Source organism: Rhinopithecus bieti, unplaced genomic scaffold (genome assembly GCF_001698545.2).
Source record: "Rhinopithecus bieti isolate Rb0 unplaced genomic scaffold, ASM169854v2 scaffold_11110, whole genome shotgun sequence".
Lineage (NCBI taxonomy): Eukaryota > Metazoa > Chordata > Mammalia > Primates > Cercopithecidae > Rhinopithecus > Rhinopithecus bieti.
In genome coordinates, this window is record NW_016806890.1 from 1,893,073 (window position 1) to 1,898,308 (window position 5,236).

A 5,236-nucleotide genomic window follows, 5' to 3' on the forward strand; every position below is an offset into this window, starting at 1 on the left:
AGACGGGGTTTCACCGTGTTAGCCAGGATGGTCTCGATCTCCTGACCTTGTGATCCGCCCGCCTCGGCCTCCCAAAGTGCTGGGTACATGTTACAAATCTTAAAGAGCTCAATAGAAAAATGAACACTGTGTTAGTGTGCTGAGGATAACAGCTTCCCGCTCCATCCATGTTTCTGCAAAGGACATGATCTCATTCCTTTTTATGGCTGCATAGTATTCCATGATGTATAAATACCACATTTTCTTTACCCAGCCTATCATTGATGGGCATTCAGGTTGATAAAATGTCTTTGCTATTGTGAATAGTGCTGCAATGAACATAGATGTGCATGTATCTTTATAGTACAATGATTTCTATTCCTTTGGATATATACCCAGTAATGGGATTGTTGGGTCAAATGATATTTCTGCTTGTAGATCTTTCAGGAATTGCCACACCATCTTCCAAAATTGTTGAACTAACTTACATTCCTACCAACAGTGTAAAAGCGTTTCCTTTTCTCTGCATCCTCACCAGCATCTGTTGTTTCTTGACTTTTTAATAATCGCCATTCTGACTCGTGTGAGATGGTATCTCATTGTGGTTTTGGTTTGCATTTCTCTAATGATCAGTGATGTTAAGCTTTTTTTCATATGTTTTTTGGCCACATGAATATCTTCTTTTGAGAAGTGTCTGTTCATGTTCTTTGGCCACTTTTTAATGGTTTTTTTTTTTTTGGTTTTCTTTTTTGTTTTTTTTCCTGCTTTTTGCTTAAGTTGCTTGTAGATTCTGGATATTAGACCTTTGTCAGATGGGTAGACTGCAAAGATTTTCCTCCATTCTGGAGGTTGTCTGTTCGCTCTAATGATAGTTTATTTTGCTGTGCAGAAGCTCTTTAGTTTAATTCGATCCCATTTGTCAATTGTCTTTTTGTTGCAATTACTTTTGTTAATTATTCAAGACCAAAAGCATAAAAAGAGACGTATGTCCACCCAAGTGATAAGGCAGTTTGGGAAACTGCATTTCCTAGTATGCCCTGCCTCTTGAAAGTTAAAAATCTTGGCTGGTACAGAGCACCCTGGGACACTTGTGGCTAGCACCATTTAGAAGTAAACGGTATAGGGCTCTGTTCTGACATGAAGGCTTCCCGCTTCCATGGGACACTTAACCAGACACAGGGCAAAACAGCAGAGGTGAAATTTCAGTGGATATTGAGTCTGGGGTAGAACTTCTCTTTTCCCACAATTCTAGCTTCCAAAGATGTGGAGTTGGTGGAGCTGTCCATTGGTCTGCTGCTCTTTTTCTCCTGGGTACTGTCTCTGCCTCCCCACATCACCAGCATCCCCACTGCCACTAGTCTTTAGGGGGATTCTGGGTTAGGTGCTCTTCCTACTCAACTTCAACAAACTTGTACAGCTCCATGGTGGCCTGGGCATCTTCCACAGAGGAATAGCCACTCTTCCTAACCTGGATATCCCGGTTTAGCAGCTTTTTGGTGAGATGCTTCAGAGACATGGTGGCCTTCTCTGGGTGGTCAAGTGGGGGGATATGGGATCCTTCCAGTTAAGGGGGGGGGGATATGGGTGGTGTCATGGGTGAGGGACTTGGGGTGAAAGTACTGAAGGGCTTTGAAGTTGTTGTGGATGGCATGTCCCACCACTATCTTCCCTGTGAGTATCTTCAAGATCTGGCCTGGAGCAATCTTGAAGGGTGTGGCATTCACCATGTGCTGCTTGTGGATACCATTCCATCTGGTCCAGTAGTCCACAATGTGGCAGTGGGGAAGGATGTACTCGTCATAAAGCACATCTCCGTTGTAGTTGGCAATACTACATTGAGCCAAGGAACTAACATGCCCATTGGGTCTTGTGTCCACCATCTCAGAGTCAATTGCCACCATCATCTTCCTTGGCAAACTTCTGGGATGCTCTGTAGCATTTATTCTCTGAATGAGCTTGGGTGGAGTTCTGTGGGGCATTCTTCTGTGGATGGTTCTTCTTAGAGGATTTCTTCCGGGAGGCCTTCTTCTGGGAGTGGTTTGGGTGCCTATTAATCTTGGGAAGGGCACTCCAGATCTCCCACAACAAATCTAGTTTAGCAGCAACAGAATCAACCTTCTTCAAAGGGGCAGGGGTCAGTCAAGACACTGCAGCTTTCTTGTCCAGGGGCTGTCCTGACCCATTGGAGGCAGTGGTCTTCTTATTTTTTAGGAAGGGAAGGGTCTTCCAAGAGCCATCTACCCTAGGAGTTTCCCCATTTTTTTGGAGGTTCAGAGTAAAACCCCCCTCACAAGGGGCTGGTTCTTTTACCCAGAAAGCCCTTCCGTTCCAAGAGCCTCCACTTCTTGACAAAATTTCAGTGCTTGGCATTTCCTTCTAATGTTTTATGGGGAGGAGGTTCCCCCAAATCCAGATTGAGCAGTAAAGTAGACATAGGGACAGTGGGAGGTGGAAGAGGAGTTGGGAAAGAAGGATGGATGAAAGGCGGATGTGGGACTCATTCCCTGCTGAATCCTACTGTTCAACATGTGAAGGTCTGTAGTACACCCTCCCAAATGGGCCCAGCTAAGACTGGAAGCGTCCGGAGCTGGATGCGGAAATCGGTGCGGTGCTGACAGATATTTTATTCTTTTTGGAGCAACTATGAATGGGAGTTCATTCATGATTTGGCTCTTTGCTTACCTGTTGTTGGTGCATAGGAATGCTAGTGATTTCTGCACATTGATTTTGTATCCTGAGACTTTGCTGAAACTGCTTATCAGCTTAAGAAGCTTTTGGGCTGAGATGGTGGGGTTTTCTAGATTTAGGATCGTGTCATCTGCAAACAAAGATAATTTCACTTCTTCTCTTCCTATTTGAATACCCTTTACTTACTTGTCTTGCCTGATTGCCCTGGCCAGAACTTCCAATACTATGTTAAATAGGAGTGCTGAGAGAGGGCATCCTTATCTTGTGCTGGTTTTCAAGGGGCGTCCTTTCAGCTTTTCCCCATTCAGTATGATATTGGCTGTGGGTTTGTAATACATGGTTCTTATTTTGAGGTATGTTCCTTCAATACCTAGTTTATTGAGAGATTTTAACATGAAAGGACGTTGAATTTTATTGAAGGCCGTTTCTGCATCTTAAAATACATTATTAACTGAGGAAATTAAATACCTCTTAAATATTCTTTAAGATTTGGAAACATGCAAAAACAAAGTCAGAAGGAGTCAAATCAGAACTGTAAGGTTAATACCTAGTGATTTCCCATCTAAATTCTTTCAAAATTGGCCTTGTTTGTTGAGGAATTTGTAGGAGCATTGTTGTGGTGGAGGAGGACTCTCTGGTGAAGCTCTCCCAGGATTTTTTCTGCTAAAGCTTTGGCTAACTTTCTCAAAAACACTCTCATAATAAGATTTTATTGTTCTTTGACCCTCCAGAAAATCAACAAGCAAAATTCCTTGAGTATCCCAAAAAACTGCTGTCATGACATTTGCTCTTGACTGGGCCACTTCCATCTCTTGGTAGCCATTGCTTAGATTGTGCTTTGTCTTTAGGCATGTAGTGGTAAAGCCATATTTCATCTTCTGTTATAATTCTTCAAAAAATAATACTTTAGGATCTTGATCCCACTTGTTTAAAATTTCTGTCTAAATCTGTGCTCTTGTCTGCAGCTGAAATGGGTGCAATGTTTTGGCAACTTTAATTTTCAATTAAAATCGTGCACACTGAACCAGCCGAAATGTCTATGATGTTGACTATTGTTTCTGCTGTTAAATGTTGGCCTTCTTCAATTAGGGTACAAACAAGATAAATTTTTCCTTGCAAAGTGATGTGGATCGTCTGTCACTATGAGCTTCAACATTGTTGTGTTTCTTAAAATGAGCTATTTATTTGTAAACTGCTGATTTCTTTGGGGCATTATTCCCAGAAACATTTTCTAAAGCATCAATAATCTCACTATTATTTTCTTTTTTCTTTTTCTTTTCTTTTTTTTTTTTAGATGGAGTCTTGCTCTGTCGCCCAGGCCAGACTGGAGTGCAGTAGTGTGATCTTGGCTCACCGCAACCTCTGCCTCCTGGGTTCAAGAGATTCTCCTTCCTCAACCTTCCAAGCAAGTGGGGCTCCAGGCAAGCACCAACATACCCAGCTAATGATGTCACCATTCTTATACCCATGCTTCATCAGAAGTTTGACCTGTGTTCTTACTTCAATTTTAGCAGAATTCATGTTGCTCTGCTAGGGGCTGTTTTCAAACTGATGTCGTATCCTTCCTAGTGCCTCAAATTAGATGCTGTTTGGACATATTATAACAAGTTAATATGAGTTTATTTAGGTGCAAAAAATTTGAAATATGCATACTTTTTTTTTTTATTATACTTTAAGTTCTAGGGTACATGTGCATAACGTGCAGGTTTGTTACATATGTATATTTGTGCCATGTTGGTGTGCTGCACCCATCAACTCGTCAGCACCCATCAATTCATCATTTATATCATGTATAACTCCCCAATGCAATCCCTCTCCCCTCCCCCCTCTCCACGATAGGCCCCGGTGTGTGATGTTCCCCTTCCCGAGTCCAAGTGATCTCATTGTTCAGTTCCCACCTATGAGTGAGAACATGCGGTGTTTGGTTTTCTCTTCTTGTGATAGTTTGCTAAGAATGATGGTTTCCAGCTGCATCCATGTCCCTATAAAGGACACAAACTCATCCTTTTTTATGGCTGCATAGTATTCCATGGTGTATATGTGCCACATTTTCTTGCATACTTTTTTCATAGTATGCATTTTTCATGAACCTCTTGAAGACCCATTTTACACCATAGTCTGACAATTCCAGTTGTGGAAATATGTCTTGGAGAATTCTAGGGTATGTAATAGTGCAAATGATAGTATTATCCGTAAGAGAGAGAAAAAAAAGCTCAAATGCTCATGTGGAGGAAAATTGATAAACCAGTTATTTATTCAGGATATAATACAGCAGTTAAATTGAATGGACTATATTGAACATACATGGATAGATTTCAAAATATTTAAGTTAAAGTAAAAACATAAAACAAATTATAGAAAGTTGCACAGAGTTTAATAACGTTTCTATAAACTGAAAAATCTCTATAATTCTGTATGTGTGCACTTATATATTATCTTTAAATATATATTGATTACAAATACCTTAAAATATATGTTGCATACTCAGCTAATATAGGACAGCGATTAATGCTGGAGATAGAAAGGTATTAGATTGGGGAGGGATTCGGAGAAGAGTGAAATTTTATCT

General features: G+C 40.9%; 1 pseudogene; it reads right to left on the reverse strand.

Annotated features, from left to right (window-relative positions):
* Positions 1–1,333: 1,333 nt before the first annotated feature.
* LOC108533681 (interferon-stimulated 20 kDa exonuclease-like 2) lies at positions 1,334–2,413 on the reverse strand (annotated as a pseudogene).
* Positions 2,414–5,236: the final 2,823 nt, after the last annotated feature.